Source organism: Balearica regulorum, chromosome 2 (genome assembly GCF_011004875.1).
Source record: "Balearica regulorum gibbericeps isolate bBalReg1 chromosome 2, bBalReg1.pri, whole genome shotgun sequence".
Lineage (NCBI taxonomy): Eukaryota > Metazoa > Chordata > Aves > Gruiformes > Gruidae > Balearica > Balearica regulorum.
Genome location: NC_046185.1, coordinates 21,939,588 through 21,950,405, shown reverse-complemented (window position 1 = coordinate 21,950,405; position 10,818 = coordinate 21,939,588). Strand labels below are relative to the sequence as shown.

General features: G+C 45.0%; 1 long non-coding RNA gene across 1 annotated transcript; it reads right to left on the bottom strand.

Annotated features, from left to right (window-relative positions):
• Positions 1–2,445: 2,445 nt before the first annotated feature.
• On the bottom strand, positions 2,446–9,584 carry LOC142600317 (uncharacterized). Its single transcript, XR_012833737.1, has 3 exons — positions 9,331–9,584; positions 6,476–6,642; positions 2,446–2,645 (listed from the first exon to the last, which is right to left on the bottom strand). It is a non-coding gene; the product is annotated as an uncharacterized LOC142600317 (long non-coding RNA).
• Positions 9,585–10,818: the final 1,234 nt, after the last annotated feature.

Genomic DNA, 10,818 nt, shown 5'->3' with positions numbered 1-10,818 from the left:
TCTACTCAGTGGAAAGAGACAGGAGGCCCTCCAGGGTAATTCTAATTTAGGACCCTCTGGAAAGCCATTTTGAGCACCTTTCACTATGAGCTGCATCGGAGGCCTAAGGCAGTTCAGCTTCCAAGGTAGGCCATGCAAATAGCTCCCAAAACGACAATGCCACCCTCTGGATAAGACATAAAAGAATAACCAGTGCTTATTCCCTTCAGTACGTTCTGCTCCCAGAAAACGTCTGGGAAAGTCTCTCTCCTGAGACTTGAATAACAATGAATTTGAATGTTGTGAAGGCAAAAATGTAGTGAAGTGAAAAAATGTACCCACTGAAGCTTCTCCACCCTGCAAACCTCAGGACTTTGGACTAACACTGTGGGTGACCCTGGCCTTGGTGACAGACCATGGCATGAGGACTGGTCGTATTTCTGCTCTCAAACAGCTACTTGAGTTTCACTTGCAGACAGGCAAGATGCCACCCGGCTGCTGGAGCCCTGCGACAGCACGGTCCCGGCGTCCCTGCCTTGCTTCAGCCTCTGGACCTCGTTCAGTTAGGTCACATCTGCACTGCTCAATAAGACATGCCAGCTCCCGTTTGGAGGCGCGCAGACCCAGTAGCACGGCTTGCTTTGCATCCGTACACCCGAACTCTCTTCCTTTCTCCCTTCCCTTCCCCTCCTCAAAGACGACTGCCTCTCCCAGACTGCTGGCCTATGCTATCCCCAAAGCATTTCCTGAGAAAGCGCTGTCTGTCATGGGTTAAAACCATGGCCGGGGCCATGCCAGCGATGGCGCAGTACACATGGTACAAGCCAGAGCTTTAGGGTATGGCCCGTCCTCGCTTACAGATGCAGCCTGGCCACCTTTGCATGCAGGGATGCAGACCCAAGTGGGAATTCAAGTGGATGAGCAAAGGATAGATCAGTCCTTTCCAAACTGGGAACATGGCACCTTTCTTGCCAGATTTGAAGCCTGTTCCTTTACTCCATGTGGTCTTAAATAAATGCTTAAATAAATGCAGTTCTGTTAAGGGAGAAAGACTGAATTCAACAAGAATTTCAGGAATGAAAAGCTGTTGTAAGACAGCCAGGCCTCTAGGCACCATGAGCAAAAGTGGAGTGCTTTGGACCCAAGCGTACAAGGGCCAATTCTCCCCTGCCCCAGGAGAGCCAAGCTATGTGGAGTTAAAAGAAACATCTGGGTGGTGTTGAAGAGCCACAGTGTGCTGCTGCCACCAGAGGAGAGATGGGTGGTGTGGGAGCTGGAGGGGGTACTAAAAAGGGCTACAGCACATATCCTGCCCGCCATTAGCAGGAAGGGTAAGAGCCAGCCAGCTTGCTGAGGACCAGCTTCAGAAAAAGTGAGCAACAGGATCCATTTTCCACTTTCCCAGAAGTCCACTGTTCTGGCCAAATATTTACCTTGCTCAAGTTGGTCCTACTTGTACAAGTTTACAAAAAGAGTACAGACTCATGTCCAATTAATCACAATGAACAAGGATAACAGGAATGAACCAAGCAAAGTAATTAAAGCCTGAGGAGAGGGAAAAAAACCCCAACCCTACTAAGCAATTTAATTCATTCCGCTCCATCCTTTGGCTGCAACCTGGGTGTTGTCTTGTCTAGTTCAGCACCTGTGATATTGTCCTATTATAATTTCAACAGGTAAAAGAAACAAACCAGCATACAGGTGGTCTTTCTGATAAAAAGCCATCATTGACCTCCATACCACAACTGCTCCTAACTGATTTTTGGAAGGGATGTGGTTACTTGAGTTTCAGCGCTGAAGCTGATCTCCAAGCACCAGAGATAAGGATAAGCTCTTTTGGTGGTGCAAGTTATCCTGCTCCTATCTGCCCAGGAATGTCATGTACTTTATTTTGAAGCATTTAGCAGGGGTACTTGTCAAATAGAGATGAAACAAGAGGCTGGGATCCAGGATGGTGACTCCCATGGTCTTCTAGCCTTAATCTTGCTGCTGATCTGCAGTCTTTAAGGGTGCCAAATAACAGTGAAAAGAGATAGCATACAGATCATGTTTATGAGTCTCCAATTGACACCCTCTTTCTTTCTCAAATTCCTTTTCACCCAAATGTGGCAATGGTTTTTATTTTACTATCGTATTATTTACTGAGCACATGTGTCCAGGTCATCACTGTTAATAAAGCTCGAGTTGTTCAAGACAAATTCTTCTCTGAAAAAAAAATAAAAAAAAATGTCTTGGGTAGAGGCCAAGAAGAAAATGGCAAATTGGAAGGAAACAGCTCACAAGTCATGCAGAAAAGGAAAGTTAAGGAATAAGTGCCTGCCTTGCAAGGCTCCACAATGGGCCATTGTCAAATGATGCCAAATCCCATACATCATCTCCCCTGGAAGTGAACAAAAATGAATTTGTTTTAAGAAGAACTATTACCCAAAGCTCCGCAGGGGGAGAAGCAGCTGGAAGAAGCTGCGATGCAATCATCTCCCACTGAGCCTTCGCTGGAACTTTCTTTTGTTGAGAGAGGAGCTCAAGTCAGCCTCAGAGGAACCTCTTAGTGGGAATGTGAAATCACAGAGATCCCTTGAGATCTTCAGGGATGATGGGCACAGCTGAGTTAGATGGTGATCAGCATGTAGCCAGTGCTGGTTTTTTAGAAGTGTTTAGATGTCTCTCTGAAAAAGAAAATGCAGGTAGCAATAATGACTAGTGAGATGGTGGTGAGGAGGAGCTGGAAGGACTTCTAGACTCTCAAGTGATATGGAGGCATCATGAGTTGTGGGGCAAGACCTACCCTCTAATTATTGCTCCAGTCAGCACTGAATTATGTTATACCCAGCAAACCCTTTCAGTGCAGTGCCTGAGAAGTGCCCTCTGCCAAGTGCACCAGTTCCCCAGCAGACTGGGACTCCCCAGGGCATGTCTACCTACTGCCCATTGGTATCTGCATAAAAGAGGCACATTATATATTGCTCTGATAGGTGTCCCTTCAAGAAGGGACTGTTCCAGCTTTTGCCTCTAATGACATGGGACAGATTTTGTGACTGTTGATCCCTATTAGGGATTGGGCTCTCCTCCTGCCCTGGCTCTAAGCTCTATTCCCTGCTGCATGGGTTGCATAAATGTCTAATCTGGGGTTATGCATGCTCCATGTGTCACCACATTAACTTTACCACCACTTCCCCTACCTCCCTGCTCTGTGTTTTACAGTGCTTTCACCTAGGTACTAAACCTGCCTTGGTACATACAGCTGGAGGGTTCTCTGCCATCTGGCAAGCCTCTAGGGCTAGGACTCATCTCACCTAATTTCAGAGGTCAGCCCGGGGGACGTGTGTAGCTGAGTGGTTCTGTCTGGTCTCCCTGTATAGACAGTGGAAATGGTACTTTTAGAACCGAATTTATCTGACATTTTAGATGTGTCCTTTAAGATGGAAATGGATCATAGCTTAGCTGTACCTATTCTGGTCACTGACTATAAAGGGAATAGCTGAGATGTACATCTCGTCAGCTGAATCCCGTTAATTGAGTCTTGCTATTGACTCAGATGGGCTTTTGACTGAAGCCTCCTATGTGGCTCCAGCACAGAAGAGGCACCGCTGCGGCATCCAGTCCGAGGTTGCCAGAGACATGTATTGAGTGCCGCAGGATGGTAGCTGAAATAACCTCAGTGGCTGCAGGGCAAGAAGTGTCTTGAGCTAACTCAGCAGAGATGGCAAAGACATCTCTGGATATGTCTGAAAATGTAGGGGTTCAGGAGTTGTTTCTGGGGTGCATCTCTCCCAAAGACAGATGTCTGCAGCCTTTTTTCTCTCAGGTAGCTAATTCTGCCTCAGGGTGTTTTTTTAAAAGCTTGCTGATGCAGCTGTATTGCTCAGTCTTTCACCTATAGCATGAGCCCCAGATGCCAGAGGGTGAGACTGAGTTTCCCCTTACTCCTGAAAGACTTCACACTCAAATCTCTTGCCAAGCAGGAAAGGGCCCCCCAAGAGCCAGCTCTGAGGCATATGATGGAAAAGGGACTTCCCCAGCCTCTGTGAAACCATGTGGCTGGGTAGCCAAGGCAGAGACGGATGGATGTGTGGTTGAGCTGAGGTGTTAGGCATGCCTGCGTTCTAGTCTGGGATCTGAGGAACCCCTCTGTATTTTGGATTTAAACAGCTGCTGAATAAAATAAACATCAACATCCCTGGGTAGAGACTGCCCACTTTTCACAGACCACCTTATTCACAGCACAGGAACAGGCTTCAACTCCATTCTTTTCCTCTACTGCAGACTAAACTTTCTACAAGTGACACAGCCATCACACATAAGCAGCCTATATCTGTTGTCTGAAAGAATGCTGCTTCTTTTAATCTCCCTAAATCTTCCAATTTCTTCGGTCCTGTACTGTCAACAACTATTCATACAATTCTATCCCTCTGATGCATGTTCACTCCAGCTGGACACGATGTTCAGCAGGAAAACCTGTTACTGAATTTTTGTCTCAGTGACAGTTACCATTCAGCAGCCTATTCAGAAACCCCCTTCCCTTTTCCAAAGTGTCAGGCTATGTGCTTGAGAAGGAAAACTATCAGAAGGAAAGCACTTTGGAGACAAGATGGAAGACAGAAGTAAAGCCATGATACTGTCTGACATCTCTAGGGTATATTAATGAAGTTTCTAACCTGCTTTTATTTTGAATCTACTGCCCAATGAGCTTCCAGTACTGAACGAGGTACCTGGGCTCTGTATGAAATACACATGAACACTTGAAAATGAGCAAAACACCTAAGCTGTCACCTCACCTAAAGAAATGGTGAAGAAAAGTATGTCACTTCAGCCAGGTTCTCCTGACACTGTTGCCCATTTGCAATTCTCAGCGTAAGTGTGAAGGAAATGTTCCAATGCTAGAAAAAAACAGGTCCAGAAGAGGCTCGCAACAAGGTACAAAGATGTGCAGCCTGATTACGTACACACAATGTACACATCAGCTCAGCCTGGGTTTCTCCTCCTGTTCCAGTAACACCAGTGAGACCTGTGGCTGGGGAAGGTGCTGATATTGGCCAAAGTGGCAGACCCAGTGCTAGGAGGATGCGGGGCTGTAGGGGCTGTATTATGGTGCTGTTCTAAAGGGGATCCAGCTTGTGTAAGGACTGCAGAAATCACTGCTACACCTGCAGGTTGAGCCTGATTTTAGTGGACCAGTTTTGTAACACAGACCCTAGCCTAAAACTTCACATATGACATTGGTTGAGAAAAACATGGGCATGTAAGAAAGGTTTCTTCATGAGTCCTGTGGACATCAAGAGGCCAGTCAAGTCCAAGGAGGTGGCAGCACCACACTCTAGCATAGAGCACAATTAGAGGAGGAGCGGTGCCTCCGGAGGCTGCTCCAGGGACATGCAACCGAATAGACGCTAGAAGAGAGCAAGCCAGAACACACTGAAGGAAATACATTATCTGATTTCCTAAAGTTCTTTCTATATGCTACCAATAACTCCTGGGCTTCCCTTCCAAATTTTCAGAGCTGGTCTACTCGGGAACAAAACTTCTGCTAATAAGCAGGTCTCCAGTCCTACAGAAAAGGTTTAGCAAGACTAAAGGCAAAATGCTAAGGCATTTGACACTTTCCAATGATGAAATGGCATCCTTTGTTTTTTTCTTAAACACTAGAAAAATATCAGTTAATGACACAGCTAACCCACAGACATGGTGCTTTCAGCATCACTGTGAGTCTTTCAAGTCTGGATGTTGTACTAGAAGATATCCTCCAGCATAAGAGGAGACCGGTGGCTTCATAAAAGAATTTCAGAGAGGGGTTCTGTGGCCTAAATATACCCATCCCTTCTCACATTCATCTCTTTTCCTTTGCCCTCAGAGGAAGAGGAAATGATCATGGCATCCAAACCAGATTTGTGCAGGTATGTAGGTAAACAACACATTGTTACCTTGGAGAGCAGATTTGTGCAGGTTTATTTTTATCATTATATATTATCTCTAAAGCAGTTGAAATTAAGCCGAATGTCATTACTTCTATCTATGCTTCTCTCTCTGGTCATCTCCTGGCTCTGCTATTAACCTTCAGTTGAACTGACTATTATTTAACTCGGACCTTATTTTGAACCCTAGCTTGTAGAAAAGATGTTGTGGAAAGGAAGGAACTAGAACTTGCAAGTTAGCCTCTGTGATTTCAGTGCAAGCTGAGAACACAGAAACCAACCCAGGAATTGTACTCTCTTTTTTAAAAAACAATTTATTGTTTAAACTTGAGGAGCCCACCCTGGAGATGTCTGTCTCAAATCCTTATTTCAGCAAAGTCAACAACAAAATTCCTGTTGACTGATGCAGTTAAAACTTTACCCGGTGGACTTCTGTCCATTGACTTTTAAGGATTTTTCACTTGGGAATGGAAAAAAGTATGCAAAGTTGGGGTTTTTATATGGTGACTACTAAGATGAGCAACACAAAAAGACACTTTCTTGAATGTTTTCCCTCTAATAAAATTCTTATTTCTGTTAAAACTTACCTCTAAGGTTTAGCAGAGAAAGGAGACCAGGACTCTGTGCCAGTCAGGGTGAGCAGTGGAGGGGCCAGATCCGGCAGTGGTGTAACATCAGTTTGCTGGCTCCACTCCGGAGTTCAAAAGGAAGCTCTTAAACATGCTTTTGGTTTAGGACAGTGCACTGTAAAATACTTCCATAAAAGTTTTATTACCTGCTAATAAACTAGTGTTGACAACAGCTGTTGAGTGTAATATATTATCTCTACTAAAATGCTGGATTTCTCCAGAATATAACAAAGGTAAACAAAGTGTTACGCTGAGAGGGACAGACGATTTCCAGGCTGGCTGAGGACAGAGCCACCGAAAGAAACAGTCAGCTGAGGGTCTTGGATGGGAGGAAGATCTGCAGCCTCTGCTCTGAGTCACTGGGGGCCCTGCAGAGCCCCAGGAAACTGGTGGGAGATAACAGGCTTGCCGTGTGCACTGAAGAGTGGCAGAAAACCAAAACGTAAAAGGCTTTATCTCCACTAAAGCCTCCCATTTCCTATGTTAAAAGGTTTGCTCCCTACAATGAATTTCAATTTTAATGCTGCTCTGAATCTTTTTGCTTTCCCTGCCCCAGGAAAGGGAAAGTGGAGAGTTAGCAGTACAGTTTGTTCCTTGCTAATTAGTTCTGAGGGCTCTGCCTTGCCTGTGGAGAAAGGGTTTAGGCTCTCCTTCTCATAGTGGTTTTGTACTGGAGGATTAATTTATTCCACTGCAGATCACAGCATACTCAAAGGGAAAAAAAAGTCTCTACATCAGATGCTTGTGCTAAGTGTTACTGGCACACGCCAGCAGACCCACGGGCTGGCAGCAGCCTCTCCTGCCAGCACGCACACAGCCCTTGCCTGCTTGGCTGCCTGTCCGTGGCAGCCTCAGCAGTCACACTCCCAGGCACATGATGCGCAGGATGGAGATGAACTGCAGGTTGGATTATTTTGCTCTTCAAGTGCAAGGCTCCGTGGAAAGCAGGGCTGCAACCAGACACTCAGCCATCACAGCACTTCTCTGAAAAACCTTTTGCTGAGCTGTGCTATATCCACGGCTTTTTTCCAGCTAGAACAGAACACTGTTTAGTGATAGGCTTTTATGCCTCTCTCTCAGTTTTTTTCTATTCTACCTTTCCCTCATATTCAGAATTATGTTTATGCATATGCTGTATTTGACAGACAGAAGTCACACTTACACATACACAGGCACACCAGTGTACGGACAGGCTGTGGAGTGGAATGCATCTGTTCAATGGGGTCCTGACACCTTCTCTTCCATCCTCCGGCTCTGATGGCACTTTCCCCTTCAGTAGATGTAAGATGCATCACTGTCCCACTTAGCCTTGTTATGTGACCACTAGACTACATGGTTTTAAATTTTGACCTTTTTCTTGGAAGAAAATCCCATATTAACAGTTTTAAAAGAATCAATACTTATAAATGAGAGCCATGAAATCATGAGAGAGAAGGAAAGAGAGGGAAGACAAAAGAAACTTGTGCAGTCTGCTCAGGCTACCTTACTTTCTGCTCAGTTATTCATCTCACACACAGAGAAAGCTAAATCCTAAGATCTACAAACCACTGATGTTAAGATGGTGCAGTTGTTTCACAAGCCCTGACCTCTGCTAATTGCAGCAACAAATTTCACTTCTCAGCAGTGTCTCCCTGGACTATGAGGCAAGAGCAACTGTGTACAACACATATGCCGTACTGGACTGGATTTCCGTTCTGGTTTTAACTTCCAAGGGTTTGAGGATCAAAAACCTCAGAAATGCAGTCATGGTATGGACATTCGATGTTTAAAGGTTTCAGACTGATAAATATCTGGGCTGTAACATCAGTGGCTGCTTGGCTGAAATTTCCTCAAAGCTTTGCTCAGAAGGCAAATGCCAAATCACTACTTTCATCACTGAAAATTGCCTGAGTATTTCTACTGACCGTGCAAGGGGGTTTTGTCCCTTCGTCATCTTGTTGAAATAATTAAAACTGATTTCACAAACCCTCTCTCAGCAAACTGAACTGAAGTTGTTGGAGGCAAACTTAGGGCTGGCTTGATAGCCCTGGGCAGTAAAGTCTTCATTTTACCCACTAAAGCAGTAGCAATGCCAGAATCCCCACACTGCCTCTGGATGCTGGTAGGCTTTAAACCACTTATGCTATTTCCAGAAAACATCTCAGGAGCAATCTTGTGCTAAAACCTTGGCTCCAGACCTCCCGAATACAACAGAAATCAATGGGATTTTGTGGCTATTGGGACTTTTTTTGGAACTGGATGCTTACATGAATTGTTAAGACTGAGACATAAAACATGAGATTTCCAGATACTATACAGTAGCCATATAAAATATTGTCCACATATTTCTGTAGTGCCAAGAATATATTTTATAATGTTAATAAAATTAATAGCAAGTCAGAAGGTATAAACGTGCACTGAAGGAACTGAAGCTCTGTGTCAAAAGGGAGGGATAACTGGTTCAGTTTTCTGTAAATATAGAAGCAATTCTGTGTGGATAGACCATGAGAGGTTTCAGAAGTTTCTAATGGGATTGATGTGGTGCCTATAACTGGAAGGACTGTACTCAGTGACCCTTTCTGGGATGTCTGCGTTTCACAGACTCCTTGTGAAATCATGGAATAGTCATTGAAGTCATATATAAGTACACAAAACACATTCCTGTGCTCCTCAGTTCCCAATTTAGAACAAAACAAAAAAATAATAACACTGTCAGAGCACAGAGCATTTCTGTGTACCTCATTTTTGTGCTTAGAGGGTACTTCCCAAAAACAGAATCCAATTAAAAATTGTTATGCACATACTTTTTATTTTCTACCCTTTTTCCCACTCACCCTTCTGCAGCTCCAAAGGGTCCTAAAGTTGGTGGTTGAATTCTGGTGTTGGGAGGGGGAGTTTCAAGCACCTGGAGTGCCTCTCTGGAGGAATATGATGTTCATGTTGATGGTTTCCTCTTCGTCTCTCCAAGATCCAGCTGGGGTCATCCTTTGCAAACATGCTTTTGCACCTTTATTCTTTCTTCACCAGTCTGCAGCTCTACATTGTATCCAAATTTACTGTAAATGGTGCCTTTTACATATGTTAGATACTACTCGTTCTCTTTGTTACCCCTAAAACCAGTTTTCTCTAGCTCTGGCTCTGTATTTCTTTAACTGACCATTAGGGAACTGTTTGAAGCTAGAGGGTCTCTGGTGCCAGCCTGCACCCCATCTCTTATCACCCCTTGCCCATGCTCCTCTTGCATCCTGTGTCCTACTTCTCAAGACCTCTGCTGTTGCACCGGGTCGGTATTTCTCTGCACTACACCCTAGTGTTGGAGTGGTAGATACTCAGTGCAGAGTAACTGCTTGTTAATGCCTGGTATCCACCTAAATCTAGGGCTGTGTCACACAAAGTAAGAGACATTAGCTATAGACACCTGGACAATTAGACCCCTTGCTGTCCCAGCTAACCCAAGTAAACCTGAGCTGCAGGCAGGTCAGGGAGAGTTCAGACAGGGCAAGCCTGACCAGCTTCAGTCCTGAGGCCTTGCAGACTTGTGTCAGAGCTTATGGCCTGTTACTAGTGACAGCAATACTGTAGTACAGGGCTACACACTTACGCAGTCCCCTGATGTCCTAGTGCTGTGGTCTGGGAACGTGCTGCCTGTGTCAGTGAAAGCAGACCAAAAGCAAAAGCAACAGCAGAAGCAGATTTGAGGGTTTTTTCCTGTTAAGACAATGTGTGACCAACATTATGCTCAGAAACTGCCTCTGCTGTAAATATTGAAGGCCAAAATGATGCTGGGAAAAAGAATCATGTGAAGGCTCTGGAACGACTCTGCAAAACACGTAGGCAAATGCCTCCATAACCTAGAGGGAGCAGAAAACTTGGAAAAAACACCCGAAGTACCACAGCCTACAAAGTTCTGAGGTACCAAGCCTCCAGTTTACAGGAGTTTGCTCTGCAATTTCTCCTCCCATGTTCATAAATTATGATCTCCAGCTTTGCTAAATGAGCCATGAAAACAAAAAACGCTATAAAACAACCTGGTGGAAGATTAGGAAAATGGTTCCTCCAGAACATAGCTCTGAGGAGCCTAAAGCCATGGTTTATATCTCCCACACCCACATTTTATGTAAAATGCATCTGGCTTAAGGAATTACTTTTACCAGCCTCCCCCAGGGCTGCGAGAGCACCCTGTACTTGGCACCATGATGGTGGTAGATGGGCGCTGGCACGCAGGAGGCTTCGCACGGCAGCAGGAGGTGACTGGTAGGGCTGGAAGCTCTCCTTCACGCTGGTGGGAAGGTTTCTGAAAAACACGTAGTTTTCATGCTGTA